Below are 14,099 nucleotides of genomic sequence, written 5' to 3'. Positions count from 1 at the left end.
TATTTGATTTGTTGCCATGCAATATGTGTTTTGTTTGCTATATGTGCTTTGTTTGCTATGCAATATGTGTTTCTTTCGACATTGTTTGCTCAATGTTCGCATTATTTTCAGCAACAGTCATTCGCACTATACTAACGCAGTTTTCTTCGTTTTTTAAAGGTTTTTCTTTTATTTTGATTATTTTCCCAAACGGTTGATTCGTGTTGACTGCGAACTGGCGGATCACCCTTAATACCCCTCAATACCCCTCACCACGAACAAAGAACAAATGCGACAATTCCATCATCTTTTTCACCTGTTGACTCGCCCGCTCCTCAGCCCTCTCCCGCAAATCCTCCGCTTTACACATGCCATCTAAATACTACTGATTCACAATAAACTAGCCAGCAACAAACCATCTCACAACAATCAAATCCACAACAAGCCATTCCACCACCAATCCACCCGCAACAAAACATCCCGCCACAAACCGCCCCGCGACAAACCAATATACAACAAACCATTCCGCAACCAGATGACCCGCAATAAGCCAACCCCCAGCAAATTAACTTCCAACAAACCAATCCGCCACCCTTCACCACTCCCTACATTCCTCAACCCACAGTACCCAAAACTACCAAGCAACTCAACACATACCATTGGCACACACCGCTAGCCATAATACGCAGTATGTGCCACCGACATATGTAGCAGAAGCTCAACCATTCACTACCCAACATAGAGGGTGCAAAAGATCCGCAGCTTGACCCTTATGAAGAGCTTGAAGGGAAGAAATCAGATATTTGGACGCGTATCCTTCAAATCAATAACGAAAACGAATAAATCTATCATATTCGCTATAAAAATGGAATGACAGGCTGAGCACCGCCTTTTATATGTTGCATGGGCTGTGCACCGCCCCTTTGGAATTTCTGCAAAAGGCTGAGCACCGCCTTTTATATGTTGCATGGGCTGTGCACCGCCCCTTTGGAATTTCTGCAAAGGCTGAGCACCGCCCGTTATATGTCGCATGGGCCGAGCACCGCCCTCTTGATGTTTCTGCATAAGGCTGAGCACCGCCTTCTATCTGTTGCATGGGCTGAGCACCGCCCTCTTGATATTTCTGCATAAGGCTGAGCACCGCTTTCTATATGTTGCATGGGCTGAGCACCGCCCTCTTGATATTTCTGCATAAGGCTGAGCACCGCTTTCTATATGTTGCATGGGCTGAGCACCGCCCTCTGGATGTTTATGCAAAGGCTGAGCACCGCTTTCTATATGTTGCATGGGCTGAGCACCGCCCTCTGGATGTTTATGCAAAGGCTGAGCACCGCCTTCTATATGTTGCATGGGCTGAGCGCCGCCCTCTGGATGTTTCTGCAAAGGGACTTCTTTCGTCTCTAAATTTGAACTACGCTGGGCCTGATTCCCTTATTGGGATACGTAGGCAGCCTCTATAAGGCTCGGTCCCGTCATTTGCAAAAGCTCAATATCCTCCTATGCCAGAAACTGGGACAAATTTTAAGGGCATCATCGCAGCTCAACATCTCCCTGTGCTAGAAACTGGGACAAGTGTTAAAGGCATCATCGCAAGTGACATCGAGAGACATGAAAGAGTATATGGTCAATAGAGTCATCAGGCAAAAGGAAGACTCTATAGAGAGGACGCTCGCTTTGTTTCAATATGTCACGGTCCCAGTTAGCCAAGACTTAGAAATGGGCAGAGTTTACAAGTCCAGAGGAGTTGGAAGCACGAAGCGTCAAGAGCCAGATCTTCAAAGTCAACGTGAATCAACCCCCCCCCCCCCCCCCCCCCCCCCCCCCCAAACTTACAAATTTTCTTTGGATGCAGATTTTCAAGTTGCGGAAGTTGGAATGTATAATGTTTGCGGCTTTGCAAGGATTGCGCGTTGAACGGTTTGAACATTCTTATAACAATTATGCCTCTCAAATATTAATAATTCTCGAAATCTGCGATAAATTAATGTTTAGTCTTCCAAGTGAGTTTTCCAATATATCAGCGTACAAATATTATTGCTTTCAAATGCTTTGCATAAATGCTCTCAAATGCACTGCGCATGCATTACTGCCTCAAATACCCCGCACTGCATACGCACTATTGTTTTAAATTCCCCGCACTACATACGCACTATTGTTTTAAATTCCCCGCACTGCATACGCACTATTGTTTTAAATTCCCCGCACTACATACGCACTATTGTTTTAAATTCCCCGCACTACATATGCACTATTGTTTTAAACTCCCCGCACTATATATGCACTATCGCTTTAAATTCCCCACACTATATATGCACTATTGCTTTAAAAATGCCCCGCACTATATATACACTATTGCTTTAAATGTCCCGCACTGCATATGCACTCTTGCTTTAAATGCCCCGCGCGGCATATGCACTACTGCTTTAAATGCCCCGCACTGCATATGCACTACTGCTTTCAAATATCCCGCACTACAAAAGCACCGCACCTGCATTGCATTATTACTTTCAAGTACCCTGCAAAAGCACAACATCTTTGTTCGCAAAAGCACCGCATTTAGGCCAGTCCGCCTTTAATAGGACCTTTTAGGTTCGTTCGCCTTTAATTGAACATTTTAGGCTCGTCCGCCTTTAATTGGACATTTTAGGCTCATCCGCCTTTAATTGGACATTCTAGGCTTGTTCGCCTTTAATTGGACATTTTAGGCTTGTTCGCCTTTAATTGAGCATTTAGGTTTGTCCACCTTATAATAGGACTTCATGTTATTAGGTTTGTCCGCCTTATAATAGGACTTAATTATTTCATCTAGTTTGTCCAACTTAAAATTGGACGCAATGTTATTAGGCCTGTCCGCCTTACAATAGGATTTAATCATTTTAATTTGGGCTCGTCCGCCTTATAATAGGACTTGGTTAATCTATTTGGGCATGTCCGCCTTAAAATTGGACATATTAAGTTTTTTCAAAAAACAGCACTGATATTGCACTTGCATTCGCACTATTTTCACCTTGAACGATTTTCGTACTAATCGCACACCAATACCACTTTTATCTCAAATATTTTATACTACTCTCACGCTAGCACTACTTTTATCTTAAATATTTTGTACTGATCTCGCACTGGCACAATTTTTACATCAAATATTTTGTACTAATCTCGCATTTGCACACCTTTTACCTCACATATCTTGTACGAATCGCGCACTTGCACCATTCTTATCTCAAAATAATATCGCACTGATTTTTACACCTGCATCAATTTTATCTAGGAGTAATTCCACGCTTCTTATAAAAAGAAAGAAAGTACGTAATGTTTACAGCCTTGCAAGGACTATACGTTGAAATGGTTTGAGCTTCCTTATAACAATTATGCCTCTCGAGCATCAATAATTTCGAGATTTGCAACAAATCACCGCTTGAGTCTCGCAAATGATTTTTCAAACGTGTCGATATTTTCTATTGCTTTCAAATGCCTCGCATAAATGCTTTCAAATACACTGTGCACGCACTATCGCTTTCAAATGCCCCGCACTGCACATGCACTACTGCTTTCAAACGCACCGCACATATACTGCATCATTGCTCGCAAACACACCGCACGTGCATTGCATTCAAGTACCCTGCAAAGGCACCGCATCATTGCTCGCAAACGCACCGCACGTGCATTGCATTCAAGTACCCTGCAAAGGCACCGCATCATTGTTCGCAAACGCACCGCACGTGCATTGCATTCAAGTACCCTGCAAAGGCATTGCATCATTGCTCGCAAACGCACTGCACGTGCATTGCATTCAAGTGCCCCGCAAAGGCACTGCAGCCTTGCTCGCGAACGGGCCGTACACGCATTGCATTCAAGTGCCCTGCAAAGGCACTGCAAAGATTGCTTGCAAACGCACCTCACATGCACACCTTTATCATTTCCAAATGCCCTGCAAACGCACCGCATTATGCCGGCTTAGAAAGCCTCATTTATCATAAATCATTCGGCTTAAATAGCCCATCCGGTTTAAGGCCTCATTAATCATCGCCAAAGGCATCATTCTCATGAATCATCGGCCTAAAACCTCATTTGCATCAGCCTCAGCAAGGCTATCATTTTAATCACTGCAGCTCTTTTACGGATTTATTTTACATCGCTTTATTTCCGATATTTATTTTACTGACTATTTTTATCTAGTTTAATTTTTTATCTAGTTTAAAGTTTCGCAGGAGTTTTAGCGCAACGTGGAACTATTTCTTCGGCAGCGAACTGGGGCAATTTGTTGCACCCGAAGCAGGTAATTTTCCTCCATATCTTAGTTCGTGTTTTTCATTCAATTTTAGCATTAATTTATGCCTAGCCGAATGATTAGTGTGTTGAGTATGTGTATGATTTGTTACTTCATTAGGATTAGTTTAGAATAATGAGACTGCTTAGATGGTTAAGAAGAACATGAAGAACACCTCTATAATGTGGTTTAATGTAGTGCAGTAGTGAAGATTGCTAAGATTATAACATAATGAAGGCATATACAGTTTGTTATGGCAACAACTATGATTGATTGTGGTTAAGACATGGGGTTCTGGTTTGTTTTTATCTTGAGGAAGGTCAAATCTGATATTTGTTTAAAGTCATGAATAAATCCTTTAAAGTCTCATCTGTTTGGTTTGTCTATCCCGTCCCATTATAGGTTAGTAGCGCTCGATTACGATTAACATCTAGATACAATTGGGATTTAGCTAAGCATACTGGGATTTGATTCTTAAATTGCCTAATCTTGAATCTTTTGGTGTTTAACGCTACTACTAGTCTGATCTTGTCATCACCATGCTTAAAAATCTACTTCACCCCTGATTTGCTTAAAATACTCATATGGTTCCTTATTCATTGGTTCATTAACAGCATAAGGCCAATCAAATGTTCAGACATGGGTTTGGGTTCAATCATTTAGGGTCTGTTTGGCTGGCAAACATGAAACTGTTTGACTAAGTGTTTTAATACTTAAAAATTTGTTTTAAACAGACTGCTTGGTTGGTATTTTGTTTCCTCTGCTAATGTGTATAAGAAACTGAACTAAAAAGGGGTACTGGTTCTAAAGACTAAGTTTCTGCTTGTTAGAAACAGGTTATTTGCTTCCCCGCTTGATACCGTGATTAATAGGATTAATCTCCTGTCTAGTTTGAACTAATATATGTTTAAGACTGGACTAATCTTGATTACGTGAGGCATGCCTATATTTGTTTGGTCGTAATCAGAATCAGCTATGGTCCATATTGATCGTTTGTCAAACTGCGTCTCTGTGATCAGTTGGTCTAAGTCAAATGCTGTGCTCCATAATGTATTATTGATAATGAAGTAAATAAGTGCAATACTTAGGTGTTATTGCTAACTGGTTGCTGCTGCACTTTAAAGTGTGTTTGCCTACTGCTGCAGTTTGAGAAAATGGCAGTGATGCCTCATTGGAGACTTCACTCTGCTGTTGCCTTTTTTGGACTGTCATTTCTAGAAGAAAATTATCGACTTAGATGAAAATGCCATATTTGAAAGATAACTACTGTTCTTAGAGATTAGGTGTTCTCTCTTGTTAGAAACTTCGACTCCTTCTGCATAAGATGATTTGGAGATTTGTAGGATTGTTTCAATCTTCCTGAGTTCACTGCAAAACATTTGAGTTAATTATTTAGTTTGTGGCTTTAAAGCTCAAGTTGCCTCATTTATTGTTAAACTGTTAAATCGGGTTAATCTTTGAGGTTGTTATATCCAAACAAGTAGTGCGAATTTGTTAACAATATATGGGCTAGATTTTTTAGGGCAGGCAGTAGTCTCAGTTTCTTGCCGCCCCCTGCCATTTGCGTGGTTGCATTTGAATGGCTTGGATGTTATACTCGCATGTTAGTTTGCATTTGATCTATCTGCTGCTGTGCTATGGATTAACTGCTGCATATCATGATAGTTATAGTTAAGGTCAAGATCTGTTGAAGTTTGGGGGATGTTTATGCATTATTTTTCAAACTCAAAGTGGCGTATTCTTGGCTGCACTGTCCAGTTGGTTGTTAATGCATTCCCCAGTCTGATCTTGGCCAATTGTGGGGCTAATTGTGGTTGTGGACAAATTTTCTTCAAGGATGATGCCCTGTAGTTAATTCTGGACAGATTTATTAACAACTAGTTTTGCCCTTAGAGTTGACTGAACATTAAATTATTGATTTAATTCTGGACACTTGGAACTGTTTTTTTTCAAAGATGATGAAAGGTAAAAGGGTCCTTAACAAAAAAAAAAAAAAAAAAACGAGTCTCTTTCGATCTGTTCATGACCCATCCGATGGATAAAATATAGTATGCTATTAATGTTTTAAAGTTGTTACGTGGTTCTACTATAGTATGAATGTGCCAAAGTCTTACAGGTTAAATAGAATATTACGGAACTTTGGTCAAAATATATGTTTAGTTTGGTAGTTTGATAATTCCATATTTTAGTTTGATAAACTATATGGCTGATTTGTAGGAAATTTGTCTAGTTCCCGTTTTTTTTATTTTATGTATCTTGCATTCTAATTCTTTATACCTTTTTCTCTGCATGTACACTTTGGAGCAAAAATGGAGTCTTCATAAAAGACTCTCATCGCCGCAAGCAGTCTTGTCTGAGATTAATATTTGTTGCCGTTAAGTACAAGACTTGCATTTACAATGACGCCTCTCTTGTTCTCGAAAACGCATCCAAACAGAACGCCCGGAGGGAAAGAAACAATGGAATTCCCCTCCTAATCGACTTTACATTTTATACATTTTTTTTTTATATATTTCTTGATTTGCTAGAATAGTTTATTTCATAGATATGGTTAAGTTAAGAGTACTTCAAATAGTTAATCTTATGGGGGGGGTAGATTAGAGATGATGGATTAAACTTTAATAAATTTTGAAATGACGTCTTCAAGAGTTTATTAATTGAATATATTTTCATTCAAGAGTTTATTAATTTAATATATTTTCATAGGTTAGGATGTTTTTTTAAGTTATTAATTTTACAGAAGCTTATCTCTAACTATACTTTAGATCAATAGCAATTTTATTTTACTCAGTCACACAAATTGAATTTTCAATAAAGAAATGTCTTTGAGCATTAATAACAAATTTTGGATAATAACTTTACGTTTTTAATTTAATTGAACAACCCTTTTGTGAACCAAAAATTATCACTTTTACTTAACTCCCCTTTAAATAAAAGTGACATTTCATCCTTAAGTTATTAACCCTTTTTAAAAAAAACAAAAGGTTCAAGTTTAGTTATTTATGCACAACCTCTTTAAAATGCGTACGAGATATTTTATTTGAAAATGAGTAACACTAAGATACATGATTTATCAACAATGATTTTCAGTCCTTTTTTTTTAAATAGCTATTTCTTTATTTAAGTCTAAAGAATGCATTATTTTATTTATTTGCAAAGTCCTCTATTTTAACTACTTATATACTTTTATGAAATATCTTTTTCTTAAATTATTTATAAGATACTAATTTACTGTACTTCGCCTTAATTATTTAACCTAAGTTTGGCCGGTAAACCGTAGCTAACGGATCCTAGAGGACACCTAACCCCTTCCCTTTAGGATAATTAGAACCCTTACCTAGAATCGAAAATTGAGCAGACTATTAACAGAGGTTAATCATTTTACCTTAGTTAATAAAATAGGTGCCCTAATTCACCTTAAAATCAATTAGGTGGCGACTCCTTAAAATAAGCAAAAATAGGAATCCCCAATATGTTGTACTTAATTTAACCCGTTTAAATGGGGTATAACAACGATTTTTAAAATGGAGGCTTAAATCGTGCCCTAAAACTTTTGTTGTTTTGCCTCATCTTTTGGAAGCTAAAATTGCACAATCTATGAATGCATTTCTGATTTTCCCTAACTGTCTATTTATTATTTTCTACTTTATTTATCAAATCTGCCAACTGTACGATTATGGCGTAAAATGAACAAATAAACCAAGTACATCTCGAGAGAATAACAAAGGATTAAAGGACAAAACAAAATCCACTTAGAAGAAATTGAAATAGCTGATAGACAACGACGTAAGTACGAGGGCTATTCGGATCAGGAAAAATCAAAAGACGACATTAGGTTAGACAATCTAGTTTGCAACCTTTCCTTTAACAATTACGAACTACGCTGACCTGATTCCCGTGGTGGGATACGTAGGCAGCCCACGTAGGGTTCGGTTGCATTATAACAGAAAATTCAAAATCCTTATACAGGGAGAATTACGCTTAGCCTGATTCCCTCGGCGGGATTCGTAGACTGTCAACATACAGGTCAAACATATTTAGGTAGAAAGCCAACAAACTTTTACCATTTATATAACAGAACTACGCCGACCTGATTCCCTCGGTGGGATACGTAGGCAACCTATATAAGGTTCGGTCACACCGCAACATAGGTTTAGTACACCCTTTTGAATCAAAACTGGGGCATATTTTGAAAGATTAGACAAGAACAGAGTTAGACATCGACAATATTAAGGCTATTAGACAAATGACCTTTCAATTATTTCAGAAGTGTCACAATCTGAAGTTGGCAGAAATATTTTACAACTTACATACATATATTTACATATATATCTTCCCTTACATACATATATCCATATATATATATATATATATATTTCACAACTTATATACATATAGTTACATTTCAAATGAAATACTTTCTTTCAATTGTTTTACTACTATTCATCTACCGAGGCTTGAACGGAGATCACAAGATTCAAACAAACGAGATGAATGGAGCGCCAACAACATCAAGCTTCAGGTTAACACGAATCAGCTTTCCCCTCCCAAACTAAGAATTTTTCTTTGAGTGCAGGAACAAAGACCGCGAGACCGATAGTCAAGCCTATCAATCCCGGCTGAAAAGCATCACTTGGCTCATTATGGCCGTGCATTAAAAGCCAAACGGCTTTATTTCTAACTGTATCTTCAATTTTATTTTATCACAACAGCTTTATGACCTCATTAACAAGTATACATGTTTTGTAGGTTGTCGAGATTGAAGACGAATCGAATCAGGATTGCGTGTCATTAATTTGGCCTGTCACAATACCATCAACGTTACTAGCCAAACGGCTATGCACTTACTTTACTCTTTACTTTACCATTTTATTTTATCATCTACTTTACCAACGTTATGACTTTATCCTGAACTTTACAGGAATCTATATTCTCATCATCTACTTTACCAATTTTACGACTTTACCCTGAACTTTACAGGAATCTACATTCTCACTTTATCTACTTTAACCACTTTACCCCGGACTTTACGGAAAATTTTCATCAAATCTCCGAAAACAACCGGAGACAAAGATTCACTTTACTTATTTTAACAACTTTACCCCGGACTTTACGGGAATTTTCATCAAGTCTCCGAAGACAACCGGAGACATCATTTACTTTACCTCCTTTAAATACTTCACCCCGGACTTTACGGGAATTTACATTCACATCATTTACTTTACCTACTTTACCTACTTTATCCCGGACTTTACGGGAATTTACCTTCACATCATTTACTTTACCTACTTTACCTACTTTATCCCGGACTTTACGGGAATTTACATTCACATCATTTACTTTACCTACTTTACTCCGGACTTTACGAAAATTTACATTCGCATCATTTACTTTACCTACTTTACCCCGGACTTTACGGGAATTTACATTCTCATCATTCACTCTACTTTAAATACTTTATCCCGAACTTTACGGGAATCATCCTTCACTTTATTTTAACAACTTTACCCCGAACTTTACGGGAATCATCATCCACTTTACGACTTTACCCCGGACTTTACGGGAATTTTCATCAAGTCTCCGAAGACAACCGGAGATGTCACATGGCTATACAGCCTCATCTGCATAAGCCAAATGGCTACATTTTTACTTTACTCTCTACTTTATTATTTTACTTTATCATCCACTTTACCTACTTTGACAACTTTACCTTAAAATTCCACAGATATTATTTACCATCAAGTCTCGGAAGACAGCCGGAAACCTTATTACTATCATTAAGATCTCCAAATACAACTGGAGATATTATTGCATCCTCGGCGTACACATCACATATTCATTTAAGTCCCTGAAGACAACCAGAGACAACATTTGGCCACACTGCTTCATTATAAGCCACACGGCTTCATCCTCACTTTCACACTTATATTTTATCATTTTACATTCTTTATAAGTTTTACAGTTTCAACTTTACCCAGACTTTATTACTAATTTTGACATGAATTTCAGTTTTGACAGAAAATACAATCTACAGAGACATAGCACAACGTGAAACTTTATCTTACGCAGTGAACTGGGGCAAATTTGCTGAAGAGGAATATCAAACTCACAAGCAAGGGTCACGGATCTACTCTCGAACTCAACTCCGCCTGCGTCCACAAACACGTGATACGTAGGTTAATTTCTTTTCATATCCACCGCTACAACTATACTCAACTCTTTTCACAATCTTGTAGTTTTACTATATCCCAGTCTCACCATAATTCAACACTGGGGCAAAAAGCGTAGCGTCAGTATCGACCCACTTCTTTCGAACTACATACAGCTTAATTCTCGCGAAACCCGAGATATGTAGGCAACTCAAAATCGTGGGTCGGCCATAATTCTTTCCATTTCCATAATATTTTCCACCAATCCTCCTAACCCATATTTCCTCAAGTTCTTCTGAGTTCATATTTGTTGGTCGGAACAAAATTGGCTACTACGTCAACTTCTTCGCCCGAAAACTCTTGCATCGTCTCCAGGCGAAGAGGGGCATCTGTTTACACCCAATTTTGTCCCTCCTTTATTCTGATTTATTTCTTCGGGCTTCTAAATTTATTGGCGAGTTAAGTATTTTATTTTCACTATTATTTCCACTACTATTAATATCATTACTTTCATTTTCACTATTCCACTATCAATATTAATAGTATTACAAATTTTAAATGGTTCGTCATCGTTTTATTTTAGGATTTGTACGCGTTAAATTAATTTTACTTTACACGTACTAATTACCATTTGTCTTTACATAGTACATATTGTACTAAATTTAAGTTAAAGCCAAGAATAAATTAATTGAAGGAAGAAAAGGGCCACATTTTCGGACCAAAACAATTCAACCTACATTATTTCCCTACCCAGCCCAACAAAGACCGACCAGCCCACTAACACTAAGCCTACCCGACCCGACCCGACCAGTCCATAATTTATTTTCCCTAATCTCTTTCTCTTCAGCCGCCTCTCTCTTTCTTTCTCTCACCTCTCTCGTTTCCTCTTTCTTCTCCCTTCTCCTCCTCTCTCTCACCCCATTTTTAGCAAAACCTTGACCTACTTTCACCATGGCAGATCCTTACCCCTTCATTTTCGTGCAAACCTTTCCTCTTTCCTCTTCCAAACAAGAAACCATCTTTATTTTCAGCCATGGCAGGTTTCACCTTGCCACTTTTATATACGATTTGGTCAAATACAAACGGCCAAAAATCTGAAAAAAGAAAGATCAACTTTAAAGATTTGATTCGATTTCAAACGGATCACTAGAAATCCCGCCCAAAAACCAGTGAAACCCTAGTTCTTGGTTATAAATGGGGGGGGGGGGGTTCTTTTTGGTGGTCAATCTGGACTCCGAATGAGAAGCCAAATAAAACTTTCACTCTAAAAACACTTTGGTTTTCTGCCGAGATTTTTGGGGTCAAAAGGTCTGGAACTCTTTCTTAAAAATCTGGTCTTGAACTCTCTCTAAACCAGGAAAACATTTCGTTGAAATATGAAATCGGTGATGAAAGGTTAAGTTCGTGACGATTCGACTAACTCTCGTCGCTGTTCGGCAAAGAACTTTAACTACGACAAAGCCATTTTATTTGTCGACTCGAGTCTCGAATCCGTCAATACGAGAGTAGATTCGAGACCTCCATACCTCTGTTCACTGCACCCGACAAAGGTGATTTCATCCTCCTCTCTGTTATATTCTCATTTGTTAAGCTCTGTGTGTTTTCGATTTTGTTAGCTTATAGAATGCTGTTGGAATTAGACGAATAATGTTCCTTGTCCATGCATTTTTAAGATTCTGTTTCTTTTCTCTTTTTTCGTATGATTAAAGTTTATTGGCTATGTGATTAAGGTTAGAATTTCTTTAAGGATTCGTTAATAGAAAACATGCAATTATGCCTACACTCTCTCAATGCATAGTAGTATGACTTATCTGTTTAAGTTCTAGTAATCGGCTTTGTTAAGTTATGGTAATAAGAAGTTTAGTTTCATTTCTATTCCTTCATGTGATTAGTGATGTATGCTTCATAATATTATGTTTTAGAATGACATCGAATCTGTTAGGGTCTGTGAGTATTAACATGGTATGGTTTTGAAGATTAGACCTGTTAGGAGTTAAATGACTAGTCCACACTCATTTTCCTTTTTGCTGTTTACAGCGAGTTATAAGACCCTCAGGTTTGAGCATTTAGTTTGGCCAGAATATTGACAATACCCTGTTTTAGGAAGGTTGCAGTCATTTGAAAACTGTCAATGTTGTCTAGTTGAGTAAAACATGCTTTTCTTTGTCTCATTTACACAGTTTTTTTCTCAGATGTTAAGAGAGGATGAAGTTGCTGTTTTTTTTTGGTTTTTTTTTTTCTAGTCTATCTACTTTGCTTTCAGTCAATCACCCTCCTTTTCGTAGCTTTAGTTTTGTTTGTCTCTAAGGATCTGTTTGGTCGATATGGTGTTCGAATACCTGCTTCTATCATTGACTCACATAATTTATTATGCTTAAATACTTTCCCACTGATTTCAGTCTAGTAACTAAAGATAAATAAGAAAGATAGGTCATGCCTCGTGTTATTTAAATGTGCTGGTTTTCCATTTCTTGAGCTGGCCTATTTCACATCCAAAATTACATTTCATCCGGTCTGCCATATCAATTAGCTAGGCTCTTGTCGCGAGTAAAATCTATGTATCAGAATTAATAGCTCTGTTATCCTCCATAAAAGGAAGGAAATGAGGATAAGACAGATTAAGAATAAATTTGATAGTATATTATGGAAATCTCCAAAAATAACTTACTAGTTCAAAGTTTGACAAAATCTGATAGAGAAGCCACTGTTTCATAAAACCTGTTTGCTACATGAATTAATAGTACTGTTTGCCTATTGACGAGCAAATCCACTTTAAAGCATGCCTTTGGGATGTTCATCGTTTGATACCTAAGATCTGAGTTTTTTTTCTTAGAAGAAATGTTTCCCTATCAAGTATAGCATGCTATTTTTTTTTTTTTTTATCTGTTTGGGTTTCAAATTTTGAAAAGTTGCATGAGTTGATCTTTATCCTTTTACTATACAACATGGTGACTGATTTAAATTTTCAAATGACTATTGCTTTATTTCAGCTCTCGTGTATTATTGGTTAAGGTTATAGCTTCTGATCTTTTTTTATTTCCCCTTCTTTTGCATGTACTGTGGAGCCGAAGAGTCTCCAAGTGAGACTCGACGACATCATCATTAAGTGAGGGTCCGCGTCTCCTCCTCATTTCCCTTCATCTAGTGTCCTTCGCGCCCTCATATGAATCGAAACTGAAAAGAGGGGTGAGGAAGATGGCGAATGTTCCTCAATATTCCTTCAATCGCTAAGCGCATTATGTTTGCTTTGATGATATCTTTCGCTGGAATTATGTGACTATTGCTTTTCTTCTAGTTTATTTGTTTAAGGCTACTTTAGTTAAACAACAGGGTAGTTTTTGATCTTATAGGATTTTTCATTTTGTTAGTTGGTTTAAATACATTAGCGGTGCTAAAGATATACTCACGTCACGTCTACTAAGTTTATACCGGGTCAAATCTCTGCTGGAAAATATTTTGCTCTAGTGGTCTAGAAGCTCTCACTTTGTTTATATCAGTAATCAAGTTTTTTTTAAATGGGGATGTTCCTTTTGTTTATCAAAATTTTCTACATATTTTAAGTTTGGGAGTTTGAACTAACACATTAATCCCATTTTCCCTTTTAGATTTTATAAAACATAAGCTTAATGTTTTACATCTGAAGTAGTTTCCTTTTCGGACTTTTACCTCTTTTTTTTTGAGTCGTTGAATACTTCAGAGTTAGT

At 37.5% G+C, this 14,099-nt stretch overlaps 1 long non-coding RNA gene across 1 annotated transcript; it reads left to right on the top strand.

Annotated features, from left to right (window-relative positions):
* Positions 1–13,091: 13,091 nt before the first annotated feature.
* Positions 13,092–13,742, top strand: LOC132060877 (uncharacterized). The gene is made up of 2 exons (XR_009416050.1): positions 13,092–13,135; positions 13,174–13,742. It is a non-coding gene; the product is annotated as an uncharacterized LOC132060877 (long non-coding RNA).
* Positions 13,743–14,099: the final 357 nt, after the last annotated feature.

Source organism: Lycium ferocissimum, chromosome 6 (assembly GCF_029784015.1).
Source record: "Lycium ferocissimum isolate CSIRO_LF1 chromosome 6, AGI_CSIRO_Lferr_CH_V1, whole genome shotgun sequence".
In the NCBI taxonomy this organism is placed as follows: Eukaryota; Viridiplantae; Streptophyta; class Magnoliopsida; order Solanales; family Solanaceae; genus Lycium; species Lycium ferocissimum.
The sequence above is the reverse complement of the archived record's forward strand: the minus strand, read 5'-3'. Positions and strand labels throughout refer to the sequence as shown.